Below are 18335 nucleotides of genomic sequence, written 5' to 3'. Positions count from 1 at the left end.
GAGAGAGAGAGAGAGAGAGAGAGAGAGAGAGAGAGAGAGATGTGTTCCGCGAGATGGAAAAGTTCTATTGAAGTCTGCTCTTATGATAGGAAGAAGTGATGCTCTTCTGCAACCTCATATCATTCGCGACGAGGAAACCTTTCGAGTAATTTCTTCATGTATCTTTCAACAAGTGATACTTTGTTTTCTGACACAATTTCGGTTACAATAACACACTCCTGTTATAGACTTTAGATTTGATTTAGGCTAAGAAGGTCGAACGACAACGGTATACAATGTAAGAAATGTATATAAAGGTCTTAGTTATATGACGAGTGTTTGTTGTGAAACTATCGATTTGAAGCAGTCTCGATTTAACGTTCATCCTGGCAAGACGTAGATAATATCGATACTATACAGTATTTCACATAGATCTTATTGTGGATCAATCTTATTCAGATTATCTCTTTTCGAGAAGTTATTCTACGTTTTTAAATATTGGCTATTATATTAGATATCGGACATCGAAGGGCTTTGTGAAATTGGTGCCTACCATTAAGAATTTAACTACTATTCTAACATTCGTTTGATAGGTTATTTGATAATATGATCCATTTTTTCAAAGCTGAGCTTTATTGTAAATGTTAATAATTTTTGTGGTAAGCCATAATTACTTATGTAACATAATATTAAGTTATACACTTTTTAGATATATTCCATTTAGTTAATTTATTTAATATGATTGCGATTGTTTATTTGATATGATTGCTTTTTCTAATTTTTATAATAGTTTCCTTAATTATAAACTAAATTCTATAAGAAAATAATATTACTAAATATTACTAAACAATGAAAAAATTAAAAGAAATAAATGTATTGTGATTCATAAATATATTAAAGGAGTCAAATTTTCTTTATACGCTTTTGTTATGTATTATTTAATTTATTTAATTTTTTAAAAACCGTTTAATGCGACTTAATATGGGAATCATGACTTTTCATATCTAGGCAAGCTTGAATAAGGAACAAAGACGGATACTTAATTTCCGTAAGGTCCTCTACGCTAGGCTATTTGTTAATGATAACTCTGGGCAACTCTGATATCGTTATCGCGAGCGGTAATCACCATTGTTAATGGAACGTTATCGTCGGTTTCGTAGCCGCGAGAGGGTTAATGCGAGGTGCACGTTTATGCCGTACTGCAAATGTCATCGTTTGAGATATCTGCTCTAAGACCGCAATTCACGGAGAAGGCGAAGATCTATAGCGCATCAGACTGTTAGTTAGACGGACTGCAAGCCTACGGAGTAGCGCAGAATGCGTTGTATCCAGAGCACGAGTAGCACAGGCTTGTCAGTGATAGAGCAGACAATATGTCATACGAGCGCGGAACATAATGTACGTATCGTTGCATCGCTAAGTGACGTTACAATTATGTGTATGTTATTTAACAATGATTTATCATATAATCGAGAGACAATATAAATCCGGAAGTTTCTAAAAAAAGGACCCTTTTTGTAAACTAAATAAAATATAATGTCACTTTTGAACGTTTTTGACTTCGTTGAAACTGATCGTATTGGCACAGCGTTTTGTATGCTCTCAATAACGCGAATACATGTAGCTGTTGTTACACGACATCGGCGAATATCCTGTATTTTAAGCGACGCGATTTTTTTTTCAGTTTATCGAATGATTTGCATTTTCCGGAAACCGGGATTTCGATTCTGGTTTCCTTTATCGGTTTCGCGCGATATTCCGGATATCCGTAGTGCCAAAGTCCGTTGCGCTCATGACACAGAACTACCGTTCCAAACCATTGTATATTACAATGTCGTCTACTTGAATACACCCGGAGACTGTCGGAGTCTCCCACCCGGTATATTGGCTTTTTCTTTACGGTTTGTTTATGTCGCATGCGCACAATCCACCCCCGAGAGCCTCCGACTCTCGTCCACCCTTCCAGTCGCCGGGAAGCGTGCGGATGTTTTGCATCGCTCGTCGCTCAGTCGTCGGATTTTCCTATCAGTGGAGGGTGAACATCTGTCGTTTCTGTCGTTTGTAAGAAAATCGATTTCATCAATCGTGTCGCGAAGTCCTCACCAAAGTATATCGAAATGTGGTACAATGCGATAAAATGGTGACGTACAAAATTCCAGAGTTTTCAAAATGACTTCCAACAGTCGGAAGCCGTCTAGAATTAATATCGGTAACTCGCTACCGAGAACGCGGGGTAGTTAATCTAACGTATTTCATAATAGCGCTTTCACAAATTTCTCATTGTCGCCTTCGGAATCTTCATTTTGAAGACGGATTGGTGTTGGGTGGCTAAATATCGATGGTCGTTTCTACATTCTAGTAAAGATATTTATTAAGATACTGATAGCCGATTATTTAAACTTTGGATGGATATTACGAGATAAACGTTGGTTTGTGCAAATTGTACAAGGCGGACGTGATTTCAAGAATTTCGGAGCAGAACAAGAATTCCGGAGCAGTCAAGACTCATCGAAACTTTAACGCGTGCATATTGAAACACGGTGTATCTATGAAACTCATCGTGAATGAGCAAGTAAAGTGTCAGCCTCGATACAAGGATTACGAGGATCGGCAACTACTCTACGCTACGGTAAGCTTATCCAAGATAGCATGTGTTTTGCACTGCATGTTAAACACGCTCGAAGAATCTAGTTTTTTCTTGTCAAAGTATCATGATAATTTATGCAGATTCCGCGCAGAAAAACAATAAGCATCAGCGACACGCAGTTGTATTAAATTATAGCTGTGCCGGATAGATCTGTAATCGTCTTTGCTCGATTGCTTAACATACGTAAATATCAGGTTGACAAAGTTAGCGAATGTAATACAAGCGCTTACCGGCTTACCTGCCTCTGTTACACATAACTGAGAGAAAAGAACTCGCGTTAAAATCTCACCGTGAGCTCTTTCCCGGGATAATCTGCTCGTTGATAACGGCGTTTCGGGCGCGCCACCGCGTACAATCCGCGTTTATTGTATGGAGGGACCTCGCGTTCGCGTATACCAGCATGTCGACGTAATCCGTTCTCTCGTAATAATCCATCAAAATAACGGCAGCGTTTTTGTTGGAAAATTTTTCACGGTATTTTTTTTCTTTATTATTATTACTTTTTTTTATGGCCTTTGGCGTGGAAAGCGTTTCAACGACGTACCGCACCCTTTATCCTCGCCCTCTGTACATCTGTACTCACGCGCTACCCGTCTATCGCCTGCACAGTATAGGCGGCTAATTGAAATTCGGATAATGGGCAAACCGATAAGCGGCACCGTCCGTCGCTTCGAAGCAAGGAAAGTGTTTTTGTCGTCCGCTACTGTCGGTGGAAATTCGTTTTCACGGCTCGTTATGGTTATCTCGATACGATGTGGTATTTCTATCGGGACTCGGGCTGGCGGGCAACGATAATCCAGCCGGGCGACGCTGCGTCACCCTGCGAATATCGTTAGCAATTGGTTTTAGAGATAATGGGTATTCATTGACATTGACTGGACGCCCGTTAGACGGTACTAATTGATCCATTAGACGAACAAGGTCTTTCCTTGAGGGCTCGATATCGCGAAGGTCTCGCCAACCTCGTTAGCACATCGTCGTTAACATCTTACCTACCTACGCGACGCGCTCGTGCCTTAATGGATAACAAAATTTATACGATAACGATAAGACAGGGGAAATATATGGAGCGTAAGATCGCATTAATGGCGGCGCGGTACATCCGAGATTCGTGACATTATAATCGATCTCTCACAACTGCTGCGTCTCGACCGAGGTACAGCGAGAAGTAAAATATAACATCGTAAAACAAAAATACAGCTTTGCCGTCCCTTACAGAGTTTATTCCTGTACTTTGTTGCGCGCTTCGCGCTCTGTCTTTAGCTGTCGCAATCATGATCACTCAACTGTGACCTCCTGATAATTTTGGTTTATCCAGCGATTCACATTTGCGTTAATGATGACCGTATTATTAATTGCTATGCGCGCGCGCGCGCACGCTTACGTCGTCCCTCGTCATTTTGATATTGTGTGCGTAAGCGGAACGAACATCGTGGGTGGTCGCAACGGTGTTTCCAGCCGGACGATCGTCTTTCACCGTAATAAAAGAGCTACATAATTTAAAACGTCCCGTCGGAGATAGGGACTTATAAATTGTTTCGGTCGCTAGGGTGGTCAACATTATCGCGTTATCGGAATTACGAGCGGCGATCTCATTGCATAAACCCTATGCGGAACGTGGCGTCTTTATTGTTTTCCACGTTGCCGCATATAGTATCATCCTTCGTACGTGAGTCGTATTCGAATGCGACAGAGCAGTGCGGCTTAGTCGGTCGAGACAAAGATTCATACGAGAGAGATCGAAATATCTTAATGAACAAAGTAATAAAAGGATGAAAATGGTGTGTGTGTGTGTGTGTGTGTGTGTGTGTGTGGTGTGTGTGTGTGTGTAATAACGTTGGTCAGTATACGTGTTCGTGTGACTCTACCAATATTTGCCGATATTAATTAAAGGAAAGTACTTACTTCACTGTACCAAGTGGTTTAAATGTATCTATATTACGAGTATACATATTACGAGTTATAGCTCTCTCTCCATAAATGCCGGTCTCGATTGAACTCGAATCGTCAAACTCGAATATCCGTCTGTAAAGCGTGAAAGAGATTTGCCAGTCTATTTTCTCATATTTTACAGTGGGACGAGATGACCAATCTGAAAGGTAGGAGACACGATTAAGCTGTCCAGCAAGCGCACATATCTGACGGAAGGTTTCGCAAATCCGCAATCGGTTTCTCGATTTGCGGAACGAATTAAAGTTGGCCAGTGTCTGTTTGCACAAGTCATCGGCTCAGCGTAGTCCATTTGTTCGCATCGGCCAATAGAAATAGGGAATCGGCGTTCGCGTAAACGATGGGGAGGGAGGAGGGTGAACGGATAAATATATCGGTATCGCGAAGCACCATTTATACAACCGCGGATGATTTAACAATATCGATTGCAATCGATAGCCGGTGCGCGCGCGTGTCATTTCCAATGTTTTAATTATTCGGAAATGATTTCATCCTGCGCCAGACAATATTCTATATTCCGACGCAACGGCAATATTCCATTTCTGCCTCGCTAAAAAATTCCAACTTCACCAAAACCTGTAATTACTCGTTCGTAAAACATCAACTGGATACTCGAGCCATTGCGTGTTACATATCCGCGTTACACGCAATCGCTTTAAATTAACAATGTATTCGAATTACGCCGCTTATACGTCAATCGATCGCTTCGCACGTACCCACTGTTCATTTATCATTTTTACAGACTACGCAGGCTTTTTCCAGCCATTCAAAAATTCACCACGAGAGAGCTTCTCATTCCATCCCTCTTTTCCTCCTTGCCTCTCCCATTCCTGTCTCTCTTCCTCTGGATCAGTCTGTCAGAATTCACCGGACCGGCGAGATGATCGAGCGCTTAAATATGTAGCACCGACCGTCTCGCACCGTCGATTCTCACCCTTTCCGCGTTTCTCGTTCCTGGAACCATTCGGAATTCCGCAGGGTGGAAGGCATCGTGCCATTGACGATATCGTGCCGCGTGGTGAGCCAGCGAGCGATAAATTTTTCAGAATTTTACGATTCTTCGCGCCAACGGTATGCGCGATTCGCCGCGAAAGAGGAAGAGTCATTCGTTCGTTCACCCGTTTGTCCGTCCGTTCGTCCGCGTTCGTTCGTTCGCTCGTTCCCGGCGAAGAGAATAACGTCGGGATCTACCTACGCGGGCAGACGCGATGCTCCCGCGTCTGCGAATCGATATGCATTGTCCTCGTCTCTTCTCTTCCTGTTTCTCGTCTTTCTCCAACCGTCAGTGCCCGCGCTTTCCGACGCCGTTCGTCTTTGTCGCGGAGTAATTCCTCGCTCGTCGGTTCACTGCCGTTCGCACTCCCCGTTGCGCCGGCGGTTTTATTTGATCGTCCTCTTATGTTTTATTGAGCAGCTCCTTCGCTCGCGCGCAGTTTGTTTTTTTACGGTCACTACCGGAAACAGCTGTGTCTGTGATTTCTGAGTTTAACGCCGTCGCGTTGCCCGGGTTCGATTTCCGGATGCGCCGCGCCCGCGCCAGGGGTACCGAGTATCGATACTACCGATGGATTTTTATACGGCGACCGGCGAAGATCTGTCGGCGAAGGAAGTAAATACGATCGCGAGGAACTCGGGCGTGAGGGATTATGACGATACCGATAGATTTTCATGTGGTCCGGTACACGTACGTAAGGGAAAGAAGTACGAAGAATTCCAAAGAGATGAACATATAAACATGTAATTATCATGATTTAATGTACTGTAATTAAAAATCTTCATGTCTTCGCAAATTATTGCTTCGAGGTATATGTATACCATAGGATTATACATAGAAAGAAATATAACAAATTAATTACGATTCTACGATAGCATGAACTGTATAACGTCTATTCTATTCAAATATTCCGGAAATATTGAGAGAGTCGGATATTACAATATATCTCGACGTTGCGATCGTTTTCGCTGTTGTTTGTTAAAGACAAAATGTTTGTATATTCTGAGTGCAGCGTGCGTTAGCCGTAGTTGAAACACATTTTAATGTAACGTGATGTATAAGGGTAGAGTTGTTTAGCGTGTAGCGGGATAAACATCATAACGTAAGAGGCTGCATCACTTCCTGTTTGCGAGTCTACATTAAAATGCACGGTCGGCGATTTTTTAAAGTCGCCCCGCGCGCGCCTCCTGCGTTCCAGCTGCGTCCTAAGCGATGCAGCACAATATTTCACGTACGCGTATACTGCATCCTCATTAGAAAACGCTCGGGTTCCCTATGAATGTAAAATAAATGCAGTTCCCAGTACTACCGTTCTTTTAACGCTCTCGTCCCGACGCTTTTAATAATAATGCCGCGCATCGCTTACGCCCCGCTAGCCACATTAAAAGTTACTTTAAAAGCTCTAATTACTATGATTTAATGCATATAGTGGAAACCCCTGTTACAGAAACTTCGCTTTTATGACGCGGGGCGTGTGCTCAATCACGAGATATCGTTATACAGAGGTGATGCTCAGCTTGACTTATTTTCTGTACTTTACCCCTCCCCCCCCATTCGGTATGATTCTGCCAAGGAAGACGAGTTCGACAAAATCGGACAGTGGCAAGGGATGGTTAGGTAATGCAGAAACTTCGCCGATTCGGTATCGTCATTGAATCTGCTGGTTCTCGGAAGCGAGATGTACCCATTGAAAGCTTTCTTCTCGGGGGTCGCACCTGACCGATCGACTTATCGCAAGTTTCAACCTTCCTGCACTGGGAAAGGCAGGAAATGGACGGTGGGACGGATAAGAGGAACGAACGAGTTCGGCGAAGAAAACAGCGAGTCTCGTAGAATACGGATTTCCTGAATAAGAATGAGTTCGACGGCGCTCAAAGACACGGCCGGCCCCCAGAGGGAGGAGGGGAGGTGCCAAATAGACTTATTTCGATGTTGCGGGAAGGAACAGAATTGGAAAGTTTGCGGCGGAGATATGGAGTGAAGTTTTAAGGTACGACAAGGTGAGCTTACAATTCTATACGAGATGTTATGCGTAAATGGCAAAATTTGCTCTGAAATTCACAAACTATATCGATATTGACAAAATGTGCAGAATACGAAATAGATGTACCTAATTGAATGCGTTCATAAAAATTGATGCGTCAAGAATGCCGAAGTAGACGGGAGTTACACGTAAATGACCTTATTATATCGCAACACGTGCGATCAGTGACCACTCCGGCGACTCCGGCGCAGAGGAACAATCATTTATGCCGCCGACGTTCTCTGATTATATCACCCGCCCGCCGAATATGTCCATTGGGCGTTCTACCGAAGGATATCGACCTCGCGGTGGATTCCTCTATCCGGATCCTTGTACCACGCGTGAAGATCTCAAAGGTCTCGCCGAACGACCCCGACGCATAACCTTAGTCTCATCGTAAAAATGCAAAGCGCCCCGTGCGAATAAAAAGCTCCCCCGATCGGCGCGAACCTGCTCATGAAACTTTCAGAAGGTGAGACTACGGCGGCGGCGCGGCGAGGGACGTTGCGTACGGAATGCGTTCGTCCTTCCTTCTTCTCCATCCATTTTTTCCTCCTCCTAGTCCCGTTTCCGGCGGAAGAGCCCGTGCGCTTCCGCGGCGGCGTTCTACGTGACAACGTACCCTCTCTGTTCGACGGTATTACCCCACGTGCCCTTTCCCCCCCTTACCTGCGATGTGTCCGCCGGGCAAGTTCCAAAAGTCCTACAATCACTCGCTACTCCACAGAGATGGAGAACGTGCGAATATCCGATTTTCATGGCTTCCCACTTTCTCCTATCCTCACCAGCTTTATTTGATTTTCTACGCGAGTCTGCCATTCATTCTCCTCTTTCGATTTTTCTTCAATGTTTGTCTTTGCGTGAATTATTCAGCTGCTTCCCTATTCTTTATCTTTACTTTTTATTTCTCTTTTTTTCGGCGTCTCTTCGCGTGAAAGCAAGGAGCGTCACGAAGACAAATAATTGTCCGGCATCGCTGTTGATTCCACGTTGATGATCTCGTTTTAGCAATTATAAGTGACGACGATTTGCCTCGAGCCACGGTATTCAATTGTTCATTCTTGTATAATACTTGTATCGTAGCTTTTCGTCGCTTCAACTTTTTCCTTTATTACGTCGTCCTTTTTCGTCGCAGTTTCGACTTTATCGATCTCAGTTCGTGGTGAGATTTCTTTTTATTTTCAAACGCCATTATTACTCGCTCGGGCTTGCCGTATAATTCCATTTGAACTTCCGCTGTGGCAAGCTACGTGACATCCTGGAGATCTTTTTTCTACGACAATTTTGCAGCGTAGGTATATTTTGTATTTTGAACGGGTAGCGCTAAGACACCAGAAAACTTCCGTCTCGGTGAATATGACTTGCGTACGTCACTGGGTTTTTTTTCGTTGATTGATATTTATTTTCTTCTCGGCTGCCAACATGTCTTGCTATAATGATAATAATTCTTCTTTTGATAAATGTTTCAAAAGTAACGCCTATTGCGGTAATGACTTGAGATACATGCGGGTCTATTTTTCTTGCTCACTTTGCTCCCTTGTTTCCGATCCCTCGAGAAAAAGGCACATTTACGGCAATGACGACATGCGTATTTCTCAATTCGACGATTCATCTCCATATCTTATTATATGTAAAAGTTTCTTGCTAAGAGAATGCGAAATGCCGACTTGAAATCAATCGGTAAGCCGATATTATATTTACATTAATGGATCTAAAAGAATATATTCTTTATATGATAAGATTTATTGCTCATTTATGATAAAACACGGTATTGTACTTAGTACTAATAAATTGCGGAACTGCTTTATATATTTTTGGTATAATACACGTTCAAATCTTCATCTCGATTTCTCGCTTTTTACTTTTCGCTTATATTCACGAGGCACACGCCTCTTCTCGCTGTACTGCATAACGTCAAGTCGTTTGTATCTTTTTCTTTTTTTTCTTAAGCAACCGTTCCAACCAAGAGCGGCTCTCCTTTTGCGAAAATTCTTAGCAGAAGTCTCGAGAAGTTGTCACAGCTTCGCGCGATAAGTTCTAAGCAACGAAGCGAGGTTGGAACTTTTTCCCCGAGAAAGAAACAACCGCGGCGACGGAATACTTCCCTTTGCACTTTGTTCATGAGAGACGTCCGCTAATTCCATTTTCTTTCCTGACATTTAATGGAAGCGACCGTCTCATCGGCCGTTATACTTCCGTTCGATGAATCTGGTCCGGAATTTTTCTTCATTCCGCGGGATTTCGGACAAAGTCTTAAGGAAGTTCTGAACTCTTCGACTCCTCGGAGAGAAGGGATAAGTGAGAACTTTTCCTCGTTAAACGAAGAATGATATTCGTTTTGTCTGTCGCTTTTCTTCGACATCATTCTCATTTCTTTTTAATTATATTCCGTTTTCATACAAATGTATTTTCCATTGCCGAGCGTCGTTTCATTTATGAACGTTATAATCTTACAAAGTAAAAATTTTAATTTTATTATATTATAATCATTATCTTGTATGAATATCATGAATATTAGCTTTTTTATCTGACTTGTTTAAATATGAAAACGGATATCTATATTCCTTCATGATTCTACTACCGATAAATGCTACGTTTTTTATTATATTTTTAAATTATAATTTATGCTTTAAATAAAATTATTATTTAGAAATGTAGTTGTAATGTGTATTTATAAAAATGTATTTCGTAAACAGTTTTTTTTTTTTTAATAAAAGATATTTACAGGACAAGACCTATTCTGGCGAAGAAAGAGTTCATCGTTTGCCAAGAAAGTCGACTATGCCGCCAACTATCGCGCCCACAATCGTACAGTTTTCTTTGCAATGTTGTTGTCGAAAATGGTGCGTTATGCGGTATATCTCCTTTATTGTTCCTTTTCTTGGACAGTCAATAAAAACGTAGTCCTCGACACAGAAATGAATGCGTCGAGTTTCTTTCAGTGCTGTCACTTTGCGCGAAATAAAGGCGATCGGAAAGACGATGGTAGAAACATTGCGTGTAAAATGCTTTCTGCTATATACGTTCCTCCTCCCTCATTTCGTATCTTCCCTCTTGTCATTTTTATCGAACAGCGCGCGACCAATGCGAGACCTTGCGCTACATGACGCTTCGTTTCAAACGCGTTTCTTTATATCTTTCTTATTTTACGAAACTGCTACTGGAAATCCTAACGAGATACGCTGCTTTATATCAAGGACGACACGCTAAACCCTCCTCGACAGGCCCGTCTGACCTACAGGTGGGGTTCAAGAAGCTCGGGTATAGTACAGTCACCGTAGTTAAGATGTTATCGTATCTCACCATGGTGAGCTTCCGGGGGATTCCCCATGGTCAATCTGCGGGTATATCTCCGTTGATCTTGTCCCCCGTTCCGTCCCTTCATCTTTCCGTCCATGCCACGTTCACTACCTCTCTTCCACTCTACTTCAATGACCCATCTTCGATCTGATCGCCGTTTCAATCTCTATCTCTTTGCATAATTTTTTTATTTCTGACTATCGTTTCGTTGAGTAAGCGTCGTGTGAACGACATAACTACGCATTAAAACGATAATTTACGGTATGGAGAAGTATGGAGAGTCGAGATAGAACGGTTCTCCCTAAAACATTTCAGTCTCCCTCGACAAAATTCTCCTATTCTTTTTTATACCGAGATTCTTCTTATCTGGTAATCCTCTAACTGCTGTTACATGGACAACTGCCTTCCGGACGTGATAGATAGTGCTGCAGGGGACAGCGGTCAATGGTCCATAGGTCTGATCAAAGGGCACCACTGACTTTGAAGGTGCCCATAAATCCGACTTTATGGGACAAATTTCAATTCTTTATCGGGAAAAAAAATTGGGACTATCGAATAACATTAGAAAAAGTTCGATAGGTCTCTGTCTGTAACAAATTTGTTTTCGGGAAGAATATAGCACACGACAATGTGATAAATAAATAATAAAAGTCGAAAACTGATTTCCCCTTTTCAATACTTTGTGATCATATGCTTCTACAAAATTGATAGCATCGTTAAAATAAATTACTACTATATCGAAAAGAAATCAGAAATGGAAAGAATAGAATATCAAAGGACGTACTGTTTATCAAACAATTTTCTTCCAATTTTTAGACATACAAAATCAAAGAAATATTTTGCAACAATGAAACCATTAAAAGCATGAATAACACAAAAATGGAATTGTTACGAAAGAATGAACATTCCTATGCTTCGCAAAATCGAAATTAATGCGTAACTTGATTCAGGCGTTGTGCCAGATACCTCGAACTGACACGATTCTTTTGCCGTTAACAGCCCGCAGTTAACCGGCTCACCAAATCGATACCGCCCGCGAGCAAAACGAGGAGAAAGGGAACAACAATTAGCGTTCTGATACGGGAAATCAATTGAGGAGGCAGAAAGAAAGGGAGAAATCCCTGGCTCGAGGTAATTGGTCTCGGCTCTTGAGTTTCCGCGACTAGCTCGTCAAGATATTCGAGCAAATCCTTTATGACGAAGGGCTTCTCGCTCTCGTTGTATTCGTGAGACGCACGAAATACAAGAGACGAATTCTCCACTCGGTATAAACAGAAAGATCTCCGCAAAGGCAAAATTCGTCGTTTTTCTTTCATTTCTAGATATCTCTTAAGATCTTTACATATCTATATAACGTAATTTTTGTATCACGTATGCGTATCCATTATTCTGGGTTTGAATTTCGAGAATGCAAGCCTCCCCCGCATTCAGGAAATTCTTTCTCGGTGCAAAGACCGAGCCGGTCGACAATTTGACGACGAAGAAAAGAATTTTAAACTTCGCACGCCCCTTCGCTTTATCGACCTGCCTTCTGCCGCCCGGTTCTCGCTACTCACGCTGCTCGTACCGCCGAAGTACCCCGTGGCATCAATCTTGCATAGAATCCTCGAATTTACGACTCTCGTCCCGCGCGCTCACGTTGAATTACATTCGACGGACGCCGTAGAATGGCCGCGACTATCTCTACGTCCGGCGTCTATTCGCGTCGCTGCATTGCCGCGTATATAACCCACGTCTGTTTTACCGCTCCTCTTGTTCTCTGGCCGAGGCGATTTCAGTGACGATGAGATTAGCCCGATAAGCGACAGTCGCGCGGCTAAAATAAAGCGCGCCAGCCGTATTTCGGCCGGTGCCCTTTCCGCTCGCGTGCAACTAATCGCGTGAAGCGTGTGCGGGAACTCGCGGCAACGGACTCGCGGAAACAAGGTAATCCGCGAGTATAAATGTATAATTCCCATCAACATTAATGCCGTTTTCACCGGGGCCGCTCAAAATCGTATGACCATCGTTAAATTTTTTGAACTGCGTGATCACGCACGTAGCACACACACGCGCGCGCGCGCAATAAAATTATAAATTATATACGTTCTTGAAAATGCGACTCGCCGGTGAGTTGATAACACAGTCGCCGTCGGTTTCGTCTGAAGAATTTCCACGGTGGAAACTCTTAAAGTGTCATTTCACGCGGAAAGACTCTCTTCCGTCTCTTTATTCTCTTTTCTCGTCATTCTGCCATTCATGTTGTGCAACTGTAGTCAAATAAATGCTCGGGAAATAACAAGCGATCAAACGGTGGCTCAATAAGTTATTGTTGTCCCGTAAAGAGTCAATTTGTACAGTGTAAAGAATGGAGGTACTGCCATGCAACACTTGTTATCGGATATTCCGTGGGTAATTTTGCAGACGTTGTCCGCCGCATAGAGGCGATTTTTCTTGCCCGGCAATATACGTCCACGCGTAGTAGCGGAGTAATATCAAAGGGAAAATCCCGCCGACCGTAATCTAGATTTTCAATCTCGTAACAAATCGTATTATTCCGCGGTTAAACACGTCATTTATTCCATTCTGTTTAAATCGTCTCGCGTTATAAAAGGAGCGGCGTATATTCCAATATACGATTTCATATCGCGAGAAGAGAGAGAGGGAGAGAGAGACGGTTTAGATATATTTCACGGAAAACACGAGATTTATATTATTTATATCTTTATAATAAAATTGATAATTTAAATGAGAAACGTTATACATATCTTATAGAATGTATTGCAAAACGGTGAATGTATACGGTGAATACACATACGCGTAACCACGTATGGCCGTCCTATTTACATTTCAGTAGCGCGTTGATAAAGAATCGCTATACATACAAACGCAATACCCCGGCGAACCAGGAAGAGCGTAGCGGGTGGGCACCGATATAACTACTCGCTCGGCTCGAATTTTTCATTCGCGAGGCTCCGCCAACGGTATATCTTGTCGACAATGGTGAATACCCGGTTGAAGCCAGGTCGCATAGTTGCATACGCGATTCACCGTGTGAATAAAGAAACGGCGCGGTCACGGTGCATATGCGCCGGCAAAAAAGGAGATGCGTCGTCCCGGATATGTACGACGGACACACAGATTTGACCTACATTCCCAAATTCGATTTTTTTATTTCCTCGTCGAGCGACAATCATTACCGATCGTTTCTGTCGAAATAATGCTCCTGGCCCGGTCGTAGCTTCTACGGGAAAGCATAACAGCTTGAAATTGGAGGTAAATTAATGATCAGATCGGGCTTCGTGTTCGGCGAGTAATTACCGATCCCGCCGGGAGGATGGCGCCGGGCGTGACGGGCGAAGAAGGAATTTAGCCAAACCTCCCTGTAATTTCTCGTTCATCCCTTCGTAAACTTGGCGGTGCCTAGGGTTATTTCAAGGGAGTTCCGAGGTGACGGCGGGAAGGGGATGGAACGGTAGAAGGCGGTGGCGGCGGCGGCGGGTGGGTATAAAGAGGCGGAATGCGTAGAGAGGGATGCGGATGTAACAGAGGGGTCGACGGGGGTGAATCTTACTCGGTGCGAAGGAGCAAGTTACCTCCCTCCTTCCTCCCGGTAAGGGCTTCTGTGTAGTAGGTGAGTTATTGGCGTTACGTTAGACGTCACATGCAGCGCCGACCCGGCAAGCCTCCGCTCGAGAGTGCTCACCAGCTTCTCGCTCCCCCCCCCCCCCCTCTTACCGCGAGTAAGACGCAATGTCAGATGCAAGACAAACGTCTCAATCCTAACCGGAACGACGAGAATGACGCCGGTGACGACAGCGTATGAATCCTCCTACGACTTCTCCGTTCGGCGAAGTCGCCGGAAGAAACGAAGGCACGCGCGTTCCCACGTCGATCTTCCCGGATCTGACAATGAAATCGAATGATGTATTCAACTGTGGTTAATTCATTCCGACACTTATCACAGACGATGACGCGTGAACGTACTCGAGTAGAATGGATAACGAAAGTCTATTAACCCCTAAGTTACTACCATCAGTCTGTAAGATTCGAGTAGAAACTGCCAGAGTTTGGCTATATAAAAATTTTCTTTTGCTTTAAATCTTTATAATTTTATTCCTATTTATAGTTACATAATAAAACTTATGTAGTTCGTTTAAGCAAACTTTGGCGCTCCGATTAAGTAAAAGATAAAAAAGTGTTAATGTTTGTCTGAGATATGAAGAGAAAAAGTGTTCTGGATCTCCCAGACCCATGGTAGTAACGATGGACAACAACAAAAATTAAATTGAGGGTAGTAACCTAGAGTTAAGTTTAATTTTGGTCGAAAGTGAGCAGACTGGAATTGCTCCACTGTTGCGCTGTAAATGTTGATCAGCCAATCGAGGAAACAGTAACATTGTTTTTATCGCAAAATCAAATAACGTCGTTTTCTAGGATGGCATTTTATATAGATACAAGAGAGATCGAAACCTTCGGGTGAAATCCCTCAAAATGCGACATATTGTTCTCCATTGACTATCTGATGGTCGGAGTCATGCGCTTGCATGCAGTATCGCATGAGAAATGTCGCGTTGTCGGGTGAATAACGAAAATGGGCAAGCGTGGCAACGGTGATTTCTTTCACGTCGCGGAGAACAATGTGGCGTTGCCAGCGTGACGAAGAAAATATGCGGAGAATCGGTGCATTCGATCGGGGAGGAAAATAGCGATGATTTGTCATCGCAATTCGCGAGCTATTTTGTATGCGAAGTACGTTAATAACTTGAGATTACATTGCTATTGTGTAAGTTCCTTTTTTAGCGGTAAACTAAGCTTATCCGTTTTAATAAATAAAATTGGAGTAATAAAGCGCTGTTCTTTTCGTTCAACAGTAATTATTCTAATTTATTCGTGAAACTAGTGATATTCCGTTAACATTGATTTTAATCGCGCGTTTCATTATACATTGCGTGTTGTACTACCTAAAAATACAACTGATAAGCATAGCGACTTATGGGGATATAATAGCTGAAATATGTTGATGATAATGTTAGTGGAGGATGATCGATCAACGTCAAAGGTCGATCGGGAGCCGGGAGTTACCAGTACTCTTTTTACGTCGCGAGAGACAAGCTTAGAGCACTTTATTTGTTCTCGCCGATACGGAAAAGTGGTTATGTAAGTATGTCACGATCAAAGTAGTATCGTTACGTTGCTGTCAAAACTTCTTATGTAAACCGTTTTTATTATGTAAAAGCGAGAGAGCCACTTTGCGACAAATCTTTTTAACTTGATTTCAGTCTCAAAGACGAGCGACATGAAATTGATGAAATATTGACACGTTGATAAAATCTGAATTAATAAAGTTGTGATTCAGCTATTTGTTTAGATGCGTAACGCTACGCGCCTTACAATGCGCGATGAATGTCGCGGTAGATTACCGCGAAGAAATAGCATCCCACCCCGATATGCATCATTCTTTCCCTCCTTAACTGCTTCCAATCGTTTTGCGCAATACGAGTCGTATAAGACTGTCTGAAACTTATCGGAGAACGTCGATCTAAATCGCACCGAATGTGACCGATAAAGGCGGCCTTAATGACATCGGCCCTCTCCTCGCCGATTCGAACGAGAACACATTCGATTCGAAGTACATTTATCTTGGCCCCATGGCACGCCGTTGTAAAGTATGGTTCCGGCGACCCTCCTTCGACCCTTCTGCCAGCTTCCGGACTATGCGCTTGATGGAATACGTGCGTGGACTGCACCCGCGCCTCCGCGGAATTCCTTCGCGTTTTTACGAACATTCGGCAGTTTCGCAGACTTCCCTCTTTCCGGAAGGGGAAACTTGTTTGATATTTGTTTTATTTGAGAAAGCACCCGTTTGATATATTACGTAATATAGATAGCAAAACGAAAATTGTAAGTACTTAAATTATTGAGAACAGGATACACAAAGGGAAAAACGTAAAAGTTCTTATATTCCTATCTAACGGAAATTTAGAAGAAAATATATCGGAATACACGCGCACGTATTGTGCTAGACACAAAAGCAGTCCTGAGTGGTCAACCAACGTTCTCTCACACGCTTGGAAACCGGATATTCTCTGTCGCAGCATTGTGGAACATGAGACTTGGGTGGCGGATTCGGCGCCTCGTCGGTGGTGAAAGCCGGCTCGCAGTGATTTGTTATCGTAACACCGCGATGGTGTTTGCCTAGCAAATCCTTAGCCACGTCTGCCAACTAAGGCCCGCCGCTTTCTACCCGTTCCTCGCGCGGCCGACCCTCGCCCCCAACCCTTGAATCAACCCCTTGTAAAAACACGAGTTCACCTTGGGTCGGAATCAGTGGGCTGTCTACATGCGCATCTGTACGAGCTAACACCAGCTAATACCAGCAACGGCAACGGCAGTAGCAACAGCAGCAACGTTCGAACCGCGATAGTAAACGACGACGAAGCCACTGGGACGAGGTAGAAGGTAAACTGTGCCATGACCTGTGAACGCGCCAGGCTTTCCTCCTTCCGGCGAGCAACCTATATTTCAAGCGGTGATAAATCAGCTAAGATTCCGGAAATTTACGCGCGACCTGGATCCACCGCGGCTATCATTCCCGCTTGCAATGGAGAAAGAGGAGTAAGAGAAGGGAGGGTTCGCATATAGGAAGGCGCGGCGCGAAAACGGCGAAGAAAGAGAATCGAGAGTATAATAGTAAAAAGGATAAAAAGGGTCGTTAAAGGCGAACCGATCGTTTGATTGCCACTAATTAATTCCACGAAGCCGAGGCATAGTTTGGAAATATTTTGCGATCTCGTCATCAACGTCATTATCGTTTCAGATATCATATTCCACTCGGTGTTAAAATGTTTGCTCCTAATTCCCTTCATGCCTGATGTATAAGTATAGTATGTCTCATTTTCGCCACTGGACTGCTGCATCTTTTTATCAAATATATAAGAGAACGAGACGCATTTATGTAATAGTGATTAAGTGAAATTTGATGTCATATATATATTATAGAATAATAACTACGAGCATAATTGCTTTATGGATTTATCGAGCAACAACGAAGTTCAATGATTTTTAATATAACCAATGGAAAAAAGAACATTATTCTTATTTTCTAGCATCGAGAATTGTACTATTCAAATACGATTTATTGGCAAAGGGTGGGGCATTTTAGATACCTGCAGCTAGCAGCCACGTAAGTCGAGACTATCGATTCCTCCTAACCAACGAATTGTTCCGCCTGCACCCGGCAATAATCTACCGTTGCTCTCCTTAGTTCTAGTTTTAAGTAGATGTTATTATAATCAAGTATGTCATCATCTCGTGCGCGGAGAAGTTTCGCTCTAAGCACGAAGACTCGGAATAATTGATGCAACGGACTCCTCTTTCGATACCCGTATCAGTTAGCGTACAACCACTCGCCGAGGAGCTTTCGCCTAAAGTTTGTTGGTAAAAGTTACTTGGAAAATTTC

At 43.1% G+C, this 18335-nt stretch overlaps 1 protein-coding gene across 1 annotated transcript in view; it reads left to right on the top strand.

Moving 5' to 3' along the window:
- The first annotated feature begins 1962 nt into the window (after positions 1–1962).
- LOC112454324 (semaphorin-2A) overlaps positions 1963–18335 on the top strand; it is a 308067-nt gene continuing 291694 nt past the window's right edge. Inside the window, exon 1 of the mRNA XM_025015633.1 lies at positions 1963–2608. The gene's annotated coding sequence lies outside the window, so the exon portion shown is untranslated. The remainder of the gene's footprint in view (positions 2609–18335) is intronic.

The sequence above is a fragment of the Temnothorax curvispinosus genome, unplaced genomic scaffold, assembly GCF_003070985.1.
Source record: "Temnothorax curvispinosus isolate PA1 unplaced genomic scaffold, ASM307098v1 QBEX01005011.1, whole genome shotgun sequence".
In the NCBI taxonomy this organism is placed as follows: domain Eukaryota; kingdom Metazoa; phylum Arthropoda; class Insecta; order Hymenoptera; family Formicidae; genus Temnothorax; species Temnothorax curvispinosus.
This window is presented reverse-complemented; position numbering and strand designations above follow the sequence as displayed.